The sequence below is a fragment of the Oncorhynchus keta genome, unplaced genomic scaffold (assembly GCF_023373465.1).
Source record: "Oncorhynchus keta strain PuntledgeMale-10-30-2019 unplaced genomic scaffold, Oket_V2 Un_scaffold_3710_pilon_pilon, whole genome shotgun sequence".
NCBI lineage: Eukaryota > Metazoa > Chordata > Actinopteri > Salmoniformes > Salmonidae > Oncorhynchus > Oncorhynchus keta.
Genome location: NW_026290925.1, coordinates 59,211 through 82,707, shown reverse-complemented (window position 1 = coordinate 82,707; position 23,497 = coordinate 59,211). Strand labels below are relative to the sequence as shown.

General features: G+C 46.1%; 1 pseudogene; it reads left to right on the top strand.

The window, feature by feature from the left end:
• The window catches only part of LOC127928763 (elongator complex protein 4-like), a 45,306-nt pseudogene that overhangs the window by 10,467 nt on the left and 11,342 nt on the right, over positions 1 to 23,497 (top strand).

Here is a 23,497-nt window from a genome sequence, read left to right as displayed (position 1 = left end):
TTCCATGCGCTAACAAAACACCGCAGGTGTAAGCGCGGAGATGCTGCAATGTTATGTCTTACTGAAACGTGGCTGGATGATGACGCTATGCACCTAGTACTCGATGGATTCTCCATGCAGCAGCGGCAGGATCGGAAAGGCGGCTTCGGGGGGGCAGTGTGTTTCCTAAATAACAACTGGTTTGCTGCTTCAAGTGTGAAGGAAATCTGGAGCTTTTGCTCACCTGATATCGAATACCTAATGGTAAGCTGCAGACTCTTATCTACCAAGAGAGTTCCCATCTGTAATTATCACAGCTGTCTACATTCCTCCACAGGCCAACACCACTCTGGTACTCGACAAACTGTATGGGCCATAAACAAACAAGAAACTGCTCATCCAGAGGCAGCGTTCCTGGTGGGTGAGACTTAACCTCACTTCTACCAACAAGTCTTCTGCACCGCTAGGGGTGATAAAACTCTAGACCACTTTTATTCTACCCACAGAAACGCATAGGGCCCTCCCTCGTCCTCCGTTCAGCAGATCTAACCATGACTCCATTCTCCTGCTTCTTGTTTACAAACAAAAGCTCAAACGGGAAGTACCAGTGACGCGCTCAATGTGGAAATGGTCGGACAAAGCAGATGCGAGGCTACAAGACTGCTAGTACAGACTGGGATTTTGCTGTACAGACTGGGAGTGTTGCTGTACAGACTGGGATGTGTTGCTACTACAGACTGGGATGTGTTGCTGTACAGACTGGGATGTGTTGCTGTACAGACTGGGATGTGTTGCTGTACAGACTGGGATGTGTTGTTACTACAGACTGGGATGTGTTGTGTACAGACTGGGATGTGTTGTTACTACAGACTGGGATGTGTTGTTACAGACTGGGATGTGTTGCTAGTACAGACTGGGATGTGTTGCTGTACAGACTGGGATGTGTTGTTACGTTGTGTTGCTGTACAGACTGGGATGTGTTGCTACAGACTGGGATGTGTTGCTGCACAGACTGGGATGTGTTGCTGCACAGACTGGGACAGACTGGGATGTGTTGCTAGTACAGACTGGGATGTGTTGCTAGTACAGACTGGGATGTGTTGCTGTACAGACTGGGATGTGTTGCGGGATTCATCGGATAACATTGAGGAGTTTACCACAGCAGTCATGGAATTCATTAATAAGTGAATAGACGATATTGTCCACACAGTGACTATAAAGAACATATCCCAAACAAAAACCATGGATTACAGGCAACATCCATGCTGGTCTAAAGGCTAGAGCTACCGACATGGACGCATACAAGAAATCCTGCTCGACCTCCGAGACATCAAACATGCAAAAGGCCAAGGAGGAAGGTGGAATCCTATTTAACCGACTATGATGCTCGTGGTATGTGGCAGGGCTTGCAGACGATAACGGATTACAAAGACACACCCAACCATGAGGTTCCCAGCTGACGCAGAACTCCCAAATGAGCTAAATGCCTCTTATGCTCTTCGATGAATATAAAGCTGTGCCTTGCGTGAAAGTCATGTTTTTCTGGATTACTGTGTGCTCTCGCTCTCCATGGCAGATGTAAGCAAAATATTTAAAAAGGTTAACAATCACAAGGCCGGAATCCCAGGGCGCGTTCTCAAAGCATGCGCAGATCAGCTGGCAGAGGTCTTCACAGATTTGAAATATCTCCTTTTCCCAGTCTGTAATCCCAATGTGTTTCAACCTGACCACCATTGTCCCTGTTCCCATGAGCTCCAAGGTAACCTGTCTAGATGACGATCGCCCTGTAGCACTCACATGTGTAATTCTGAAGTGATTTGAAAGGCTGCTTATAACACACATCAACACCATAATCCCAGATACCCCACTCCAATTTGCGTACGGCCCCAACAGAACCACAAATGACGCCTGGCCCACCTGGCCCAAATCTCTACCCATTAGGCTACCTGCCAAAATAACTATGTAAGAATGCAGTTCATAGACTACAGCGCAGCGTTCAACACCATAGTCCCCTCCAAGTTTATCACCAAGCTAGGGACCCTGGGACTGAACACCTCTCTCTGCAATTGGATCCTGGACTTCCTGATGGGGTCGGCCCCAGGTGGTGAAGGTAAGCAACAACACCTCCACCACACTAAACCTCAACACAGAGGCCCCTCAGGGTGTGTGCTTAGTCCCCTCCTGTACTCCCTGTACACATGGCTGCGTGGTGCACATGACTCCAACACCATCATGTTTTTCTGACAACACGACGGTGGTAAGCCTGATCACCAACGGCAATGAGTCAGCCTATAGGGAGGAGGTCAGAGACTTAGCAGTGTGGTGCCAGGACAACATCCTCGCCCTCAATGTTAGTAAGCCCAAGGAGCTGATCGTGGACTACAGGATAAAGAGGGAGAGCACACCCCATCAAATCAATTGGGCTGTTGTGGAGGGGGTCGAGAGCTTTAAGTTCCTTCACGTCCACATCACTAAGGACATGACATGGTCCACACACACCAGCTCAATCGTGAAGAGGGCACAGCTGCACCTCTTCCCCCTCAGTAGGCTGAAAAGATTTGGCATGGTCCCTCAGATCCTCAAAACGTTCTACAGCTGCACCATCGAAAGCACTTGACCGGCTCGTCCCTCTTAGTATGGCTATTGCCCCACCCTTGACCACAAAGACCTACAAAGGGGGTGCGGACAGCCCAGTACATCACTGGGGTCGATTGTTTTATTTATCAAAACTAAAAAAACAGAAATACCTTTTATTTACGTAAGTATTCAGACCCTTTGCTATGAGATTCAAAATTGAGCCCAGGTGCATCCTGTTTCCATTGATCATCCTTCAGATGTTTCTACATCTTGGGGTCCACCTGTAGTAAATTCAATTGACTGGACAGTATTTGTAAAGGCACACACCTGTCTATATAAGGTCCCACAGTTGACAGTGCATGTCAGAGCAAAAAGCAATCCATGAGGTCGAAGGAATTGTCTGTAGAGCTCTGAGACATGATTTTGTTGAGGCACAGATCTGGGAAAAGGTACCAAACATTTCTGTAGCATTGAAAGTCCTCAAAAGAACACAATGGCCTCTATCATTCTTAAATGGAAGACGTTTGGAAGCACCAAGACTCTTCCTAGAGCCATCCTCCGTCCAAACTGAGCAATCAGGGAGAATGACCGTGGTCAGGGGAGGTGACCAGAACCCGATGATCACTCTGACAGAGCTCCAGAGTTCCTCTGTGTAGATGGTTGTCCTTCTGGAAGATTCTCCCATCTCTGCAGCACTCCACCAATCAGGCCTTTATGGTAGAGTGGCAAACGGAATCCCTCCTCAATAGAATGCACATGACAGACCGCTTGGAGTTTGGCAAATAGCACCTAAAGGCCGCTGACTATGAAAACAAGATTCTCTGTTCTGATGAACCCGAGATTGAACTATTTGGCCCGAATGCCAAATGTCACATCTGGAGGTAACCAGATACCACTCATCACCTGGCCTGTAACATCCCTACGGTGAAGCATGGTGGTTGCAGCCTCATTCTGTGGGTATGTTTTTCAGTGGCAGGGACTGAGAGACAAGTCAGGATCGAGGAAAGATGAACGGAGCAAAGTACATAGATCCTTAATGAAACCTGCTCAGAGGCTCAGGACCTCAGACTGGGGCAAAGTCTCACCTTCCAACAGGACAACCCCCTAACAGACCGCCAAGACAACTCAGGAGTGGCTTCGGGACAATTCTCTTGAGTGTCCTTGAGTTCCCCAGCCGATCAAACATCTCTGGAGAGACCTGAAAATGGCTGTGCAGCGACCCTCCCCATCAATCTGACAGAGCTTGAGAGGATCTGCAGAGGAGAATGTGAGAAAATCCCCAAATACAGATGTTGCAAGCTTGTAGCGTCATACCCAAGAAGACTCAAGGCTTTAATCGCTGCCAAAGGTGCTTCAACAAAGGACTGAGTAAAGGTCTGAATACTTACTTACAGTAGCACTCAAGTTTGGACACACCTAGGGTTTATTTGTACTTTGTAGGATCATTTTGAAGACTTTAAAACTATGAAATAACACATATGGAACCAAAAGAAGTGTTAAACAAATCAAAATATATTTTATAATTGATATTCTTCAAGTAGCCCCCCTTTGCCTTGATGACAGCTTTGCACACTCTTGGCATTCTCTCAACAGCTTCATGATGTAGTCACCTGGAATACATTTAAATTAACAGGTGTGACTTAAGTTAATTTGTGGAATTTCTTTCCTTCTTAATGCGTTTGTGAAAAGGTAGGGGTGGTATACAGAAAGATGGACATATTTAGTAAAATACCAAGTCTGTATTATGGCAAGAACAGCTCAAATAAGCAAAGAGAAAAGACAGTCCATTGCTTTGACACGAGAAGGTCAGTCAATCCGGAGAATTTCAAGAACTTTGAAAGTTTCTTCAAGTGCAGTCGCAAAAAACATCAAGTGCTCTGATGAAACTGGCTCTCATGAGGACCGCCATAGGAAAGGGGCCAGAGTTACCTCTGCTGCAGAGGATAAATTCATTATAGTTACCATGTTTCAGAGTTCATGTCACATCTCAACTGTTCAGAGGAGATTGCGTGAATCAGTCTAAATTTAAAAAAAAATTATTTCACCTTTGGTTAAACCAGGTACCCAAGTTGAGAACAAGTTCTCATTTTACAATTGCGACCTGGCCAAGATAAAACAAAAGCAGTTCGACATACAACGACAGAGTTACACATGGAGTAAAACAAACATACAGTCAGTAATACAGTATAAACAAGACTATATACGATGTGAGCAAATGCGGTGAGATAAGGAGGTAAAGGCAAAAAATAAAATAAAAATGAATCATTGTCGAGTTGCTGCAAAAATAAGAATAAGAAGAGACTTGCTCGGGCCAAGAAACATGAGCAGTGGACATTAGACAGGTGGAAATCGGTCCTTTGGTCTGATGAGTCAAACTTGACATTTTGGTTCCAACTGCTGTGTCTTTGTGAGACGCAAAGTAGGTGAATGGATGATCTCTGCCTGTGTGGTTTCCCACCGTGAAGCATGGAGGAGGAGGTGTGATGGTGTGGAAGTGCTTTGCTGGTGACACTGTCTGTGATTTTATTTAGAATTCATGGCACACTTAACCAGCATGGCTGCTGTTTGGGCTTAGTGGGACTATCATTTGTGTTTTCAACAGGACAATGACCCAACACACCTCCAGGCTGTGTACAGGCTATTTTACCAAGAAGGAGAGTGATGGAGTGCTGCATCAGATGACCTGGCCTCCACAATCACCCGACCTCAACCCAATTGAGATGGTTTTGGGATGAGTTGGACCACAGAGTGAAGGAAAAGCAGCCAACAGGTTCTCAGTATATGTGGGAACTCCTTCAAGACTGTTGGAAAACCTTTCTGGTGAAGAAGCTTGTTGAGAGAATGCCAAGAGTGTGCAAAGCTGTCATCAAGGCAAGGGGCTACTTTTGAAGAATCTCAAATATAAAATATATTTAGATTTGTTTAACGCCTTTGGTTCCGCATGATTCCATATGTATTTCATAGTTTTGATGTCTTCACTATTAAAATTGAATTTTAGAATAAGGCTGTAACATAACAAAATGTGTAAAGGTGAGGATTTGAATACTTTCTGAATGCACTGTAGATCCATTCATGTGTATTTTATTCTATCCCTGTTACTGTTAAATGTTTTTATTGTTTAATAACTCTGCATTGTTGGGGAAAGGCTCGTAAGCATTTCAATGTTTAGTCTACACCAGCTGTATTCAGCGCATGTGATGAATACAATTATATTAGATTCAGAAGCTTTGGTTTGAACTGGTCATATTGGTGGTGTTTGCAGCCCTACACCATGCTTCTGGGCTCGCGTTGTTTGACCAGACTGTTGGTGTAGCCTCGTCATAGCTATGTGTCTGACTTGCGTGAGATGTGTATGAATGAAGGTCAAGCTGGTGTGTGTGTGTTACAGTGAAGTCCGTGTTAGAGGAAGTGTCTGAGGGGACTGTCTGTGTCTGAACTCTGAAGGGCAGGTTGCTCAGTCCTGTGTTTTCCATGTCAGTCTCTCTATCTAGCTCTCTGTCTCTGTCTCAATTCAATTTAAGGGCTTTATTGGCATGAGAAACATATTGTTTACATTGCCAAAGCAAGTGAAATGGATAAACAAAAGTGAAATAAACAATGAAAAAATTAACCAGTAAACATTACACTTACACAAGTTCCAAAATAATAAAGAATTTCAAGTGTCATTATGTACAAAAATAAATATAAACATGGGTTGTTATTCTCTATCTCGCGTTCTCTTTTACGCAATCTCTTTCCATAAAGCTCTCTCTCCATTTCCCCCTCTCCGAGCCTTATTAAACCTGTCTATCAGGTGTGTGTGTGTGTGTGTGTGTGTGTGTGTGTGTGTGTGTGTGTGTGTGTGTGTGTGTGTGTGTGTGTGTGTGTTAGACAGTCCCCCTCCTCTCAGGTTCCATCCCATTTGTAACAGACTCAGTCAGCTCTCTGAGAGATTTGCTCTGAGACCTGTCTAGTCAGTGTCTACTAATTGATTTAACCTCTGTTTCTCTGTCTGGAGGGACATGCCACTTTATTGAGAAAACAACATGACACCTCATATACACCAGCTTCCTAGTCTACTACATGACAAGGACTCTTGTTTCACACAGTAACACCAAATGTATGTGTTGATTCATATTATTTGCCATCATGCTGAATTCTACACAATACAGCCTGAAGACTGAATAAAATAGAATAGTGTATAAACAATGCAATTGTGTTATTATCTGTAGGAACTCCCGCCCCCATCCTGGATGACATCGCCAGCCCCAAAACAGAGGACCAGGCAAAGTCATGTGACCCTGAGAGTCAGGGAGGCCATGAAGATCGCCTGGCGCTACCAGAACCTGCCAAAAGTACAGGTAAACGTATGTGTGTAGGCAGTCGGCATGGGGCACAGGTCTAGCTCTTGGTTCTATGGGGGTGATGGTCTTCCCTCTAAATCCATCAGCTCCTAAACTCTAGCCTCTCCATTCAGAGCTGATGGAGATTACTCACACTTAGCTGCTGCGAGGTGGGGGGCCTGTCGACATACACACCCTGCCTAGCCTGGGAAACCAGGGTACCTGCAGCCACATCTAATGGCACGCCACCCGCCTTAACCCTCACTAACAGATCTGTCCCTCTGTCCCCTCTTAAATCCCTGTCTATGGGGCGCTGGCAGAGGAATGGTGACCCCTTCCATCCTCCACTCTCTCCTCCTCTCTCCCCTGCCCAGGGATATAATCCACATCGCTATGTGGATTAACAACCTACCAACAAGTCCCTGGAGATCTCTTTTCTCTGTCTCTCTCTGGAGACGTCTTTATCTCTGTGTCTTTCCCTCACCTCTGCCCCTTCCCCACCCTCCCAAAACAGACTTTACAAACCAAACTGTCAATAAGCCCCAGCCAGAGGATTTACATCCCAAATTCACTCCCTGGAGTCCCCTCTACCCCCATTCCCCCTACACACCTCTCCTGCCAACCCTCTCCACAGTCGCCCCTGTCCAATGAAGACATCAGATCAAAGGTGAGGTGGCCGGGGCGAGCCCTGGAACACTAAGCGGTTCTCCCCCTGCTTACAAGAAGATGAGCCACTGACCCCCACTCCTCCTGGCCTGCGCCCATCCTGTCAGGAGAGGGGCACACACCCGGGGCCCTAATCCAGATTAGTGGTAGATTTGCAGAGCCCGTCTGACAATGGGGCCCTGGTTGCTTTCACTGGGGAAAGCAGGGCTACAGACTCTCCCTTTCACCAGGAGAAAACATCCTTCTACTCCCCCTCAGACCCGACACGGCTGTTTTTTCACAGCCACAAGTGGATGATTATGTGGAAACATGATTAACATGCTGGTTGTAGGAGTTTAACTTCTCTGCAGGTTTTATTTGATCAAACAGGATTTTTGAAACACTTGTATGAACTATGAGCAGGTAATTTATTTAAAGTTATCATACTCTACTTGTTGAAAGGTAGGGACGTTTCACACTTACACAGTAGGATTATCTACCCTAGTTGCAATGTGGTCAGCAGCAGTGTCAAATGGACACGGCTTTTCTCTCAACACCCCAACTGTTGACCCTCAGGCTGACCCTGGCGTCCTCGTCGAGGGTTCGGACACTACTACGGCGTCTCAAGACAATGGACCCTGAGATCTGCCAGGCAGCCAGGTGCCACGGCCTATACCTTCAGAACACTCCACCACTGTGACATCACCCCGCTACCACCCCCCAGAGGTAACCCGGCAACCCCTGAACACTACCACCCCTTATCTCTTCATGGTGCTCAGAATTATTTACACAATATATTGTGCAAATGTACTGTATCTCTAAGAGAACTTAGTCAAAACCCTGAGAAGCTCACCCTACAACCTGAGGAGCCAACCGTGCTGACACATATCTAGTAGTATACGTATCACGTTTTGGAAGCATCTGAGACACTATTGTCATATTTTGGAGAAGCTTTTGGATTAGGTTGGGATTAACCTACAGTGTGAAGAGTAATTGTAGATGGGCAATGTTTAGACAGTTACTCTAACTAACCCCCCACATCAGATCGGGATGGTCTATTATGGTCAGTGTCTGATGTTTATAACCAGCTGGTTAAGCTTGTATAAAAACAGGGTCAGTCTTTAGGTAGGAAGGCTGGTTGGCTGAGATGAGACATTCAGCAGAGAAAAAGGCTTTGGTGGTGAATGTAGGGGACCGTTTGCTGTGAGTTTGTTTTGTTCATCGTTGAGTGTGCTTAGGGTTCAGAGGTCAGGCACACTATTTTACGAGAAGAGAGCGGTGAGACACACAAGCGCATATACACACACACAGTCAGATACCGAGTCAGACACGATTGGCAAACAGGCCAATCTGGAGCGGAGATAGGTTTTATAGAACCCCTCTGCTTTCATGTCTGCAAACAGACACCCTTTAACTCTGGACCATGCAAGCAGCAGTGAGTGTGTCTGGCCAATTTCAGTTGACTCATATTTACTATCACTGAGCAGTGTTGAGTAAATCATTGTCATAGGAAATCCTTTTGTTTTTGTCCTTTTACGTTGTTAGACAGAATCCATCCTTCTCTGTCGTTCTGTGGGTTAGTAATTAAGTCTGACAGTGGCATTGCCATCATAGTGGCACTGCCCATCGGGTTCTCTGAATAGAACACTGATCTGCCAGACAACATGACAGCTGGTCAGCAGGAAGCTATACCTGCACTGCTCACATAAACACACAGACAGACATACACACACAGACAGACAAACAGACATACACACATTCTCACTCCCTAGCCTCCCCTCTTGCACGTGGCCACCACCCCATGTTGCTACCCTGGCTGTTAAATTGCTCAGTTTCACTCGCTGGCATAATTGGCACAAATTGCTCTCTAGGTGATACAGCCCCTGTTGTTGAAGACCAAGCCTCCCCTCTCTCTCCTTTCTCCTTAGAGTGGAGGAGGAGGAGGTAGCATTGAGCTAATGTGGCCTCCTAGTATGATACTAATTAGCACATGCGCTAGCCCCGTGGCTAAGCACCTAGCCCTCAGCACCACCTGAATGGAGGGTGCCCAGTGGGCGGACGAAGCACAATGCCCTCAAACACAATGGCCACCAAGTGGAGGAAGCCTGGTGGAATGGTTCTGCTATGAACCCTGCAGGGTCAGAAGGCGCCATTGTTTTTGTTAATGATGAACAATCGGAGGCAATATGTTTGTTCTATATGTAGCTATATGAGGAAGTGTGTACTGTGTCTGCCTGGTGTTTGTTTAGGCATATGTATATGTACCTGATGTCTGGCTGGTGTGTGTCTGTCTGTTCCCTGTGGGTAAAATGTTCTTTAGTTCTGTTAGCCTGTAATTGCTGGCTAGCGTAACGACCTACTGTAAGACTCAATGGACAGTGGTTGTTACTATAGCCAGCTGATCTTAGAGGAAGGATTTCTGTGTAAAACTTTACCCTGACCATGATGTTGGCACATGGTTGACTTGGCAGGAGGTTATGTTAGGGTGGTTTGTGGTTATTAGAGAAAGGCAGAAATCTATTGTGGTGACTTGTGTCCCTTGTCAATGGTGCACATCTTACCTTCATTAACCATTCTAACACTGTGCCCATCCAATCGTAACCAGCAACCCATTAAATAACCTTTCTCAGCTAGTGTGTGTGTGTGTCTGTGTGTGTCATTACACTCAATCGGACCCTCGGGGAGCTGACAGGCCACCAGGTTTTAATTAGATTACCTGAATAAATTAATTGAATCTCTTGATAAGGCTCCTCCATTATATTCATCTGCTCTAGTGGTCATTGTAAAGCCCTGTCATGGGGGATAAGGAGCATTTGACTTCGTCTGTTGAGACTTGATACCTGTCCTGCAATAACCTCATGTTCTACCCTCCTTCCTCTTTCTCCTCTCCTCCTCTTCCCTCTCTTTACCCCTCCTCTTCACCCTTTCTCCAGCCCTATGCCAGAGACCTACTCCTCTCTGCTGAACAATCTCAGGAGGTCATCCACAGGAAGGCTTTGATGGATCCGTCCCCAGGTGGTACACTCACTCTCACACATCCATAGTCCTGTCACTACCCCTAGACTCCCATCCAAATTACAGCTATTCTCTCTGCAAAGAGTTCCCCATATAGGGTCCCAAAGACCTCCTGCCCTTTCAATGACCATATCCCAGTCCGCCTGGGCACACATTATTGTTAGCTATACTCTAACCTGCTCCTCTCTGCTGTTAGCTATACTCTAACCTGCTCCTCTCTGCTGTTAGCTATACTCTAACCTGCTCCTCTCTGCTGTTAGCTATACTCTAACCTGCTCCTCTCTGCTGTTAGCTATACTCTAACCTGCTCCTCTCTACTGTGGCTATACTCTAACCTGCTCCTCTCTGCTGTTGGCTATACTCTAACCTGCTCCTCTGCTGTTAACTATACTCTAACCTTCTCCTCTCTACTGTTAGCTATACTCTAACCTGACATATCTACCCTAACCTGACTACTCTACTGTGGCTATACTCTAACCTGCTCCTCTCTACTGTGCTTCTCTCTAACCTGCTCCTCTCTACTGTTGGCTATACTCTAACCTGCTCCTCTCTACTGTTAGCTATATTCTAACCTGCTCCTCTCTGCTGTTAGCTATACTCTAACCTGCTCCTCTCTCTACTGTTGGCTATGCCCTAACCTGCTCCTCTCTACTGTTAGCTATACTCTAAACCTGCTCCTCTCTGCTGTGGCTATACCCTAACCTGCTCCTCTCTACTGTTAGCTATACTCTAACCTGCTCCTCTACTGTTAGCTATACTCTAACCTGCTCCTCTCTACTGTTAGCTATCCCTAACCTGCTCCTCTCTACTGTTAGCTATGCACTCTAACCTACTCCTCTCTGCTGTTAATATACTCTAACCTGCTCCTCTCTGCTGTTAGCTATACTCTAACCTGCTCCTCTCTGCTGTTAGCTATCTAACCTGCTCCTCTCTGCTGTTAGCTATACTCTAACCTGCTCCTCTCTACTGTTAGCTATACTCTAACCTGCTCCTCTCTGCTGTTGGCTATACTCTAACCTGCTCCTCTCTACTGTTGGCTATACTCTAACCTGCTCCTCTCTGCTGTTAACTATACTCTAACCTGCTCCTCTCTGCTGTTAGCTATACTCTAACCTGCTCCTCTCTCTACTGTTAGCTATGCTCTAACCTGCTCCTGTCTACTGTTAGCTATACTCTAACCTGCTCCTCTCTCTACTGTTAATATATTCTAACCTGCTCCTCTCTCTCTGTTGGCTATACTCTAACCTGCTCCTCTCTACTGTTCGCTATATTCTAACCTGCTCCTCTCTGCTGTGTGGCTATACTCTAACCTGCTCCTCTCTACTGTTGAATTTATACTCTAACCTGCTCCTCTACTGTTAGCTATACCCTAACCTGCTCCTCTCTACTGTTAGCTATACTCTAACCTGCTCCTCTCTGCTGTTAGCTATACTCTAACCTGCTCCTCTCTGCTGTTAGCTATACTCTAACCTGCTCCTCTCTGCTGTTAGCTATACTCTAACCTGCTCCTCTCTGCTGTTAGCTATACTCTAACCTGCTCCTCTCTGCTGTTAGCTATACTCTAACCTGCTCCTCTCTGCTGTTAGCTATACTCTAACCTGCTCCTGTCTACTGTTAGCTATATCTAACCTGCTCCTCTCTGCTGTTGGCTATGCTCTAACCTGCTCCTCTCTACTGTTCGCTATGTTCTAACCTGCTCCTCTCTGCTGTTAGCTATACTCTAACCTGCTCCTCTCTACTGTTATTGCTATATAACCTGCTCCTCTCTACTGTTAGCTATGCTCTAGCCTGCCTAACCTGCTCCTCTCTACTGTTGGCTATACTCTAACCTGCTCCTCTCTGCTGTTAGCTATGCTCCTAACCTGCTCCTCTCTGCTGTTACTATGCTCTAACCTGCTCCTCTCTGCTGTTAGCTATACTCTAACCTGCTCCTCTCTGCTGTGCTATGCTCTAACCTGCTCCTCTCTGCTGTTAGCTATGCTCTAACCTGCTCCTCTCTGCTGTGCTTTATGCTCTAACCTGCTCCCCTCTCTGCTGTTAGCTATACTCTAACCTGCTCCTCTCTGCTGTTAGCTATACTCTAACCTGCTCCTCTCTGCACTGTTGGCTATACTCTAACCTGCTCCTCTCTGCTGTTAGCTATGTCTAACCTGCTCTCTCTCTGCTGTTAGCTATTCTCTAACCTTCTCCTCTCTACTGTTAGCTATACCTAACCTGCTCCTCTCTACTGTTAGCTATACCCTAACCTGCTCCTCTCTACTGTTAGCTATACTCTAACCTGCTCCTCTCTACTGTTAGCTATACCCTAACCTGCTCCTCTCTACTGTGGCTATACCTAACCTGCTCCTCTCTACTGTTAGCTATACTCTAACCTGCTCCTCTCTGCTGTGGCTATACTCTAACCTGCTCCTCTCTACTGTTAGCTATACTCTAACCTGCTCCTCTCTACTGTTAGCTATACCCTAACCTGCTCCTCTCTACTGTTAGCTACAGCCTGCTCCTCTACTGTTAGCTATATTCTAACCTGCTCCTCTCTACTGTTAGCTATACCCTAACCTGCTCCTCTCTACTGTTAGCTATACTCTAACCTGCTCCTCTCTACTGTTAGCTATACTCTAACCTGCTCCTCTCTACTGTTAGCTATATTCTAACCTGCTCCTCTCTACTGTTAGCTATACTCTAACCTGCTCCTCTCTACTGTTAGCTATACCCTAACCTGCTCCTCTCTACTGTTAGCTATACTCTAACCTGCTCCTCTCTGCTGTTACCTATACTCTAACCTGCTCCTCTCTACTGTTAGCTATACTCTAACCTGCTCCTCTCTACTGTTAGCTATACTCTAACCTGCTCCTCTCTGCTGTTAGCTATACTCTAACCTGCTCCTGTCTACTGTTAGCTATATTCTAACCTGCTCCTCTCTACTGTTAGCTATACTCTAACCTGCTCCTCTCTACTGTTAGCTATACCTAACCTGCTCCTCTACTGTTAGCTATACTCTAACCTGCTCCTCTCTACTGGTAGCTATACTCTAACCTGCTCCTGTCTACTGTTAGCTATACCCTAACCTGCTCCTCTCTACTGTTAGCTATACCTAACCTGCCTCTCTACTGTTAGCTATATTCTAACCTACTCCTCTCTGCTGTAGCTATACTCTAACCTGCTCCTCTCTACTGTTGGCTATACTCTAACCTGTCCTCTCTGCTGTTAGCTATACCCTAACCTGCTCCTCTCTGCTGTTAGCTATACTCTAACCTGCTCCTCTCTGCTGTTAGCTATACTCTAACCTGCTCCTCTCTGCTGTTAGCTATACTCTAACCTGCTCTCTCTGCTGTTAGCTATACTCTAACCTGCTCCTCTCTGCTGTTAGCTATACTCTAACCTGCTCCTCTCTGCTGTTAGCTATACTCTAACCTGCTCCTCTGCTGTTAGCTATACCTAACCTGCTCCTCTCTGCTGTTAGCTATACTCTAACCTGCTCCTCTCTACTGTTAGCTATACTCTAACCTGCTCCTCTCTGCTGTTAGCTATACCTGCTCTCTGCTGACTATACCCTAACCTGCTCCTCTCTGCTGTTAGCTATACTCTAACCTGCTCCTCTCTACTGTTGGCTATACTCTAACCTGCTCCTCTCTACTGTTAGCTATACTCTAACCTGCTCCCTAACCTCCCTCTCTACTGTTAGCTATATTCTAACATGCTCCTCTCTACTGTTAGCTATACTCTAACCTGCTCCTCTCTACTGTTAGCTATATATTCTAACCTGCTCCTCTCTGCTGTTAGCTATATTCTAACCTGCTCCTCTCTACTGTTAGCTATACCCTAACCTGCTCCTCTCTACTGTTAGCTATACTCTAACCTGCTCCTCTCTGTATTAGCTATACTCTAACCTGCTCCTCTCTACTGTTAGCTATACCCTAACCTGCTCCTCTCTACTGTTAGCTATACTCTAACCTACTCCTCTCTACTGTTGGCTTCTATACCCTATTGTCATCTCTGCTGTTGGCTAACCTACTCCTCTCTACTGTTAGCTATGCTCTAACCTACTCCTCTCTGCTGTTGGCTAATACTCTAACCTGCTCCTCTCTACTGTTGGCTATACCCTAACCTGCTCCTCTCTGCTGTTAGCTATCCTCTAACCTGCTCCTCTACTGCTGTTGGCTATACCTAACCTGCTCCTCTCTACTGTTAGCTATACCCTAACCTGCTCCTCTCTGCTGTTGGCTATGCCTAATCTGCTCCTCTCTGCTGTTAGCTATACTCTAACCTGCTCCTCTACTGTGTAGCTATACTCTAACCTGCTTCTCTCTACTGTTAGCTATCCTCTAACCTGCTATACTCTAACCTGCTCCTCTCTACTGTTAGCTATACTCTAGCCTGCTACTGTTAGCTGCTCTCTAACCTGCTCCTCTCTGCTGGTAGCTATACTCTAACCTGCTCCTCTCTACTGTTAGCTATACCCTAACCTGCTCCTCTCTACTGTTGCTATACTCTAACCTGCTCCTCTACTGTTAGCTATATTCTAACCTGCTCCTCTCTACTGTTAGCTATACCCTAACCTGCTCCTCTCTACTGTTCGCTATATTCTAACCTGCTCCTATGTTGGCTATGCTAACCTGCTCCTCTACTGTTAGCTATACTCTAACCTGCTCCTCTCTACTGTTAGCTATACCTAACCTGCTCCTCTCTACTGTTAGCTATACTCTAACCTGCTCCTCTCTACTGTTAGCTATACTCTAACATGCTCCTCTCTACTGTTAGCTATACCTAACCTGCTCCTCTCTCTACTGTTAGCTATACCCTAACCTGCTCCTCTCTGCTGTTAGCTATACTCTAACCTGCTCCTCTCTGCTGTTAGCTATACTCTAACCTGCCTCTCTGCTGTGCTATACCCTAACCTGCTCCTCTCTACTGTGCTTCTATACTCTAACTGCTCCTCTCTACTGTTAGCTATACCTAACCTGCTCCTCTCTACTGTTAGCTATACTCTAACCTGCTTCTCTCTGCTGTTAGCTATACTCTAACCTGCTCCTCTCTGCTGGTGGCTATACTCTAACCTGCTCCTCTGCTGTTAGCTATACTCTAAACTGCTCCTCTCTACTGTTAGCTATGCTCTAACCTGCTTCTCTCTACTGTTGGCTATCCTCTAACCTGCTAACTACTCTAACCTGCTCTTCTCTACTGTTAGCTATACTCCTGACACTGCTATACTCTAATATGCTCCTCTCTACTGTTAGCTATACTCTAACCTGCTCCTCTCTACTGTTAGCTATACTCTAACCTGCTCCTCTCTACTGTTAGCTATATTCTAACCTGCTCCTCTCTACTGTTAGCTATACTCTAACCTGCTCCTCTCTACTGTTAGCTATACTCTAACCTGCTCCTCTCTACTGTTAGCTATACTCTAACCTGCTCCTCTCTACTGTTAGCTATACTCTAACCTGCTCCTCTCTACTGTTAGCTATACTCTAACCTGCTCCTCTCTACTGTTAGCTATACTCTAACCTGCTCCTCTCTACTGTTAGCTATACTCTAACCTGCTCCTCTCTACTGTTAGCTATACTCTAACCTGCTCCTCTCTACTGTTAGCTATACTCTAACCTGCTCCTCTCTACTGTTAGCTATACTCTAACCTGCTCCTCTCTACTGTTAGCTATACCCTAACCTGCTCCTCTCTACTGTTAGCTATACTCTAACCTACTCCTCTCTGCTGTTAGCTATACTCTAACCTGCTCCTCTCTACTGTGCTATGCCTAAACTATGTCCTCTGCTGTTGGCTAATGCCCCTGTTATGCTCCTCTCTACTGTTAGCTATACTCTAACCTACTCCTCTCTGCTGTTTAGCTATACTCTAACCTGCTCCTCTCTACTGTTAGCTATTTTCTAACCTACTCCTCTCTGCTGTTATCTATACTCTAACCTACTCCTCTCTACTGTTAGCTATGTCTAACCTGCTCCTCTCTACTGTTAGCTATACTCTAACCTGCTCCTCTCTACTGTTAGCTATAATCTCATCCATATCAAATAACTGCCCTTCCCAACACCCCTCTTCAAGTTACCATGTGAATTCCTCTCACACCTGACTAGAATGACTTCATCAGTGTTATGGTGATCCTGGCAGCAGAGCAGACAGCTGTGTGTGTGTGTGTGTGTGTGTGTCCCATCTTTGAAACATATCTTTGTTTTAATGATTATCAATCCTCTTCAGAATGTCAGAAATGCCATCTGTCTCTCTCGGTGTTTCTATTTTAGTTTTCCACTGAGGTGTGTGGACCGGTGGAGGGGCAGATCACCTAGATTCTGTGACCCCTCTGCTCCTCACCTGGAGCCTCCTCCCCCTCTCCCCCTGTCACTCACACACAGGATTACCCCCTGACCCAGCGCTGTCAATCATTAATTAATTAAGCTCTGACATCATCAAAGCGCTTTTGGCAGAGCAGAGGAATGCAGACAGGACATGGGCACCATCACAAGAATTTCCAGTATAGGGAAGACTGTGTGTGTGTGTGTGTCCACCCTGCTCATACTGTTTGTCTTGGATGTTGGCTACAGAAACCAGGCATAATATTATCACTTCATAATGCAGTCTCTTTGGGCCCTATATGTTACTCCTTCTTTGCTATAATTTGGTGTTTTCTGGCTTGACTGTCAGGTGTCTCTTGTTCTGGGGCAGTACTGCTTGGCTTGGCTGTATGGTGGGGCTCTGGTTGGTGGGTTTGGGCTGTGTTTTGGCACTGTTCCCCGACTCTCTATAGGAGTACTAAACACTTTCTCTCTATAGAGTACTAAACACCTTCTCCCTATAGGTGTACTAAACACATTCTCTCTATAGAGTACTAAACACTTTCTCTCTATAGGAGTACTAAACACTTTCTCCCTATGGAGTACTAAACACTTTCTCTCTATGGGAGTACTAAACACCTTCTCTCTATAGGAGTACTAAACACTTTCTCTCTATAGGAGTACTAAACACCTTCTCCCTATAGGAGTACTAAACACCTTCTCTCCTATAGGAGTACTAAACACCTTCTCTCTATAGGAGTACTAAACACCTTCTCTCTATAGGAGTACTAAACACCTTCTCTCTATAGGAGTACTAAACACCTTCTCTCTATAGGAGTACTAAACACCTTCTCCCTATAGGAGTACTAAACACCTTCTCCCTATAGGAGTACTAAACACCTTCTCCCTATAGGAGTACTAAACACCTCCCTATAGGAGTACTAAACACCTCCCTATAGGAGTACTAAACACCTTCTCCTATAGGAGTACTAAACACCTTCTCTCTATAGGAGTACTAAACACCTCCATATAGGAGTACTAAACACCGTCTCTCTATAGGAGTACTAAACACCTTCTCTCTATAGGAGTACTAAACACCTTCTCTCTATAGGAGTACTAAACACCTTCTCTCTATAGGAGTACTAAACACCTTCTCTCTATAGGAGTACTAAACACCTTCTCTCTATGGGAGTACTAAACACCTTCTCTCTATAGGAGTACTAAACACCTTGTCCCTATAGGAGTACTAAACACCTTGTCCCTATAGGAGTACTAAACACCTTCTCCCTATAGGGAGTTACTAAACACCTTCCCTATAGGAGTACTAAACACCTCTCTATAGGAGTACTAAACACCTTCTCCCTATAGGAGTACTAAACACCTTCTCTCTATAGGAGTACTAAACACCTTCTCTCTATAGGAATACTAAACACTTTCTCTCTATAGGAATACTAAACACTTTCTCCCTATAGGAGTACTAAACACATCCCTATAGGAGTACTACACACCTTCTCTCTATAGGAGTACTAAACACCTTCTCTCTATAGGAGTACTAAACACCTCTCTATAGGAGTACTAAACACCTTCTCCCTATAGGAGTACTAAACACCTCCCTATAGGAGTACTACACATCTTCTCTCTATAGGAGTACTAAACACCTTCTCTCTATAGGAGTACTAAACACCTTCTCTCTATAGGAGTACTAAACACCTTCTCTCTATAGGAGTACTAAACACCTTCTCCCTATAGGAGTACTCAACACCTTCTCTCTATAGGAGTACTAAACACCTCCCTATAGGAGTACTAAACAGCTTCTCTCTATAGGAGTATTCAACAGCTTCTCTCTATAGGAGTACTAAACACCTTCTCCCTATAGGAGTACTAAACACCTCCCTATAGGAGTACTAAACACCTTCTCTCTATAGGAGTACTAAACACCTTCTCCCTATAGGAGTACTAAACACCTTCTCTCTACAGGAGTACTAAACACCTTCTCTCTATAGGAGTACTAAACACCTTCTCCCTATAGGAGTACTAAACACCTTCTCTCTATAGGAGTACTAAACACCTTCTCTCTATAGGAGTACTAAACACCTTCTCCCTATAGGAGTACTAAACACCTTCTCTCTATAGGAGTACTAAACACCTTCTCTCTATAGGAGTACTAAACACCTCCCTATAGGAGTACTAAACACCTTCTCTCTATAGGAGTACTAAACACCTTCTCTCTATAGGAGTACTAAACACCTTCTCCCTATAGGAGTACTAAACACCTTCTCTCTATAGGAGTACTAAACACCTTCTCTCTATAGGAGTACTAAACACCTTCTCCCTATAGGAGTACTAAACACCTTCTCTCTATAGGAGTACTAAACACCTTCTCTCTATAGGAGTACTAAACACCTTCTCTCTATAGGAGTACTAAACACCTTCTCTCTATAGGAGTACTAAACACCTTTCTATAGGAGGAAACGTTGGCCTCTTCATGATGTTGCCACAGCAACAGGCATGTTACTACGGTTCCCTTCCCACTGGAGCCCAGGGGTCTGATAAACTGTGGTGGGATGTCTCTGACACACATACAAGCAGACAGGAAGTGAGTCAGGGATTAACGTGTGAGAGAATAGAAAAGGAGAAAGACAACAGGAATGACTGAGTGATTGAATAAGTTGGTCAGGAAGTGTAGGAGAAAGAGAGAGAGGGAGCGGGAAGAGGACAGAAGAGTGGTACCCCTCCCTTGGGATTGTGCAAGGCCAACAGTGGAAACTCCTAGTAACAATGAGGTTTATTTATCTTAGATAGCACCAATGCTGAAAAAGGCCCTAGATCAATGGACGAGAGGAGAGAAAGAGAGATTGGAGAGGGCATAGAAAGAAGCAGGGTAAGAGGGATGAGAGAATAGAGAAAAGCATGCTGGGACATAAGGAAAAGCGAGAGACTGAGAAAAAGGGAAACACCAAAGCAGGGAGACACTTTATTCTATAGTCATAGGGTGTTTTGTGAGGGTGGGCAAGACTTTGAGGGTAACACTCTACCCCTCCGTCCACCACCCCTCCCCACGGCCCCCCTTGGCCGGCAAGGTTCGTTCTGGTGCCAAGAATGTGCCGGCGTTTCTGGGTGGCAGCCATATTGGAATCCTGTCTGACAGGTCCATTGTGCCCCTGTCAGATGGCCTCTGTGATTGGGCAGTTGTGTCCAATCACGTTTGGCGGCTGTGTTCCGATGGTCTGTGCTGGTGAGCAGACTCTCCTGTCCTGTTGGGCTGCTAGTGTCTGTAAACTCTCCACTGTTGTGTTTACTACCACAACGTGAGGGTTTTAATTACCAACAGAAATATAATAAGTCTTTTCTACGGTCATAAACACATGCCCAATATTTTAGCTAAAAATGCAATGATAATGTGTCATTTCAACTCCATGACAATTCCTTACATCCACTGTTTTAATCAAGAGTCTCAGTGTCTTTCTCTCTCTCTCTCTCTCGGTGATTCTCTCTCGGTGATTCTCTCTCTCTCTCTGTGTTCTTCTCTCTCTCTCACTCACTCACTCACTCACTCACTCACTCACTCACTCACTCACTCTTACACAGACCAAGTCACGGAACATCCTACGGATCGGGTTGCACTCCCTCGGCTCCGCCCTGTGGGATGACGACCTGTGTTGCCGTGAAAACCCAAGCCACGGCCACGCCCTCACCACCTTCCTTTACGGCCTCCGGGCCATGCTGAGGTCATCGCTCTCTGTCGCCGTGGTTACCGTGCCCTCACACCTCATCCAGGTAAGAGTATGTGCCTTGCACTAAGCGTGTCACAAAGGGCACATAGGTGTGTCACAAAGGGCACATAGGTGTGTCACAAAGGGCACATAGGTGTGTCACATGCACCCCAGCATTTTCAATTCATGTTCATCACCTTTCACATTGTTCTATGGATTATCAGTAGTCACCAGGGTTAGACTACAGTATGTGTATGCAACACCCTGGAGCGCAGTGTCACCAGGGTTAGACTACAGTATGTGTATGGTCAACACCCTGGAGCGCAGTGTCACCAGGGTTAGACTACAGTATGTGTATGGTCAACACCCTGGAGCGCAGTGTCACCAGGGTTAGACTACAGTATGTGTATGGTCAACACCCTGGAGCGCAGTGTCACCAGGGTTAGACTACAGTATGTGTATGGTCAACACCCTGGAGCGCAGTGTCACCAGGGTTAGACTACAGTATGTGTATGGTCAACACCCTGGAGCGCAGTGTCACCAGGGTTAGACTACAGTATGTGTATGGTCAACACCCTGGAGCGCAGTGTCACCAGGGTTAGACTACAGTATGTGTATGGTCAACACCCTGGAGCGCAGTGTCACCAGGGTTAGACTACAGTATGTGTATGGTCAACACCCTGGAGCGCAGTGTCACCATGGTTAGACTACAGTATGTGTATGGTCAACACCCTGGAGCGCAGTGTCACCAGGGTTAGACTACAGTATGTGTATGGTCAACACCCTGGAGCGCAGTGTCACCAGGGTTAGAATACAGTATGTGTATGGTCAACACCCTGGAGCGCAGTGTCACCAGGGTTAGACTACAGTATGTGTATGGTCAACACCCTGGAGCGCAGTGTCACCAGGGTTAGACTACAGTATGTGTATGGTCAACACCCTGGAGCGCAGTGTCACCAGGGTTAGACTACAGTATGTGTATGGTCAACACCCTGGAGCACAGTGTCACCAGGGTTAGACTACAGTATGTGTATGGTCAACACCCTGGAGCACAGTGTCACCAGGGTTAGACTACAGTATGTGTATGGTCAACACCCTGGAGCGCAGTGTCACCAGGGTTAGACTACAGTATGTGTATGGTCAACACCCTGGAGCACAGTGTCACCAGGGTTAGACTACAGTATGTGGTCATATGAAGCCAGTCTCACTGTTTCAGAATTGAAAGAGGGATCCACTTTGCTGTCTGTGTGTGTGTGTTGTGTGTGTGTGTGTCGTCCTTACTCTGGACCCTCAGTGTGGAGTAGGTAGGGGCATATGGCAGACGGTGGCTCTCTCCCAGAAACTCAGCCACACAAACAGACTCACTTGAACAGACATCCAGAGCGATCTGATGTAGGGCTGGGCGATATGGCCTAAAAATCATATCTTGATTTATTCTCAATCTAATTTATGGGAGATTTCTTGATATACAGTATATATTTTTAACGTTTTCTCTAAATAAGCGCTGTTGCACAATTTCAGGTAAAATACACTGCATTTCAAACAGTCAGCAATAATCGAATGAATTCAGGGCTTATAAAATTATATCTAGGCTAAATATAAGCCTTCCGCAGCCATAAGACCCACTAATAATTTACATTTTTGATCAATATACACTGCTCAAAAAATAAAGGGAAAACTTAAACAACACAATGTAACTCCAAGTCAATCACACTTCTGTGAAATCAAACTGTCCACTTTGGAAGCAACACTGATTGACAATAAATTTAACATGCTGTTGTTTAAATGGAATAGACAACAGGTGGAAATTATAGGCAATTAGCAAGACACCCCCAATAAAGGAGTGGTTCTGCAGGTGGGGACCACAGACCACTTCACAGTTCCTATGCTTCCTGGCTGATGTTTTAGTGACTTTTGAATGCTGGCGGTGCTTTCACTCTAGTGGTAGCATGAGACGGAGTCTACAACCCACACAAGTGGCTCAGGTATTGCAGCTCATCCAGGATGGCACATCAATGCGAGCTGTGGCAAGAAGGTTTGCTGTGTCTGTCAGCGTAGTGTCCAGAGCATGGAGGCTCTACCAGGAGACAGGCCAGTACATCAGGAGATGTGGAGGAGGCCGTAGGAGGGCAACAACCCAGCAGCAGGACCGCTACCTCCGCCTTTGTGCAAAAGGAGCACTGCCAGAGCCCTGCAAAATGACCTCCAGCAGGCCACAAATGTGCATGTGTCTGCTTAAACGGTCAGAAACAGACTCCATGAGGGTGGTATGAGGATCCGACATCCACAGGTGGGGGTTATGCTTACAGCCCAACACCGTGCAGGACGTTTGGCATTTGCCAGAGAACACCAAGATTGGCAAATTCACCACTGGCGCCCTGTGCTCTTCACAGATGAAAGCAGGTTCACACTGAGCACGTGACAGAGCCTGGAGACGCCGTGGAGAACGTTCTGCTGCCTGTAACATCCTCCAGCATGACCGGTTTGGCGGTGGGTCAGTCATGGTGTAGGGTGGCATTTCTTTGGGGGGCCGCACAGCCCTCCATGTGCTCGCCAGAGGTAGCCTGACTGCCATTAGGTACCGAGATGAGATCCTCAGACCCCTTGTGAGACCATATGCTGGTGAGGGTTGGCCCTGGGTTACTCCTAATGCAAGACTATGCTAGACCTCATGTGGCTGGAGTGTGTCAGCAGTTCCTGCAAGAGGAAGGCATTGATGCCATGGACTGGCCCGCCCGTTCCCCAGACCTGAATCCAACTGAGCACATCTGGGACATAATGTCTCGCTCCATCTACCAACGACACGTTGCACCACAGACTGTCCAGGAGTTGGTGGATGCTTTAGTCCAGGTCTGGGAGGAGATCCCTGAGGAGACCATCCGCCACCTCATCGGGAGCATGCCCAGGCGTTGTAGGGAGGTCATACAGGCACGTGGAGGCCATCCGCCACCTCATCAGGAGCATGCC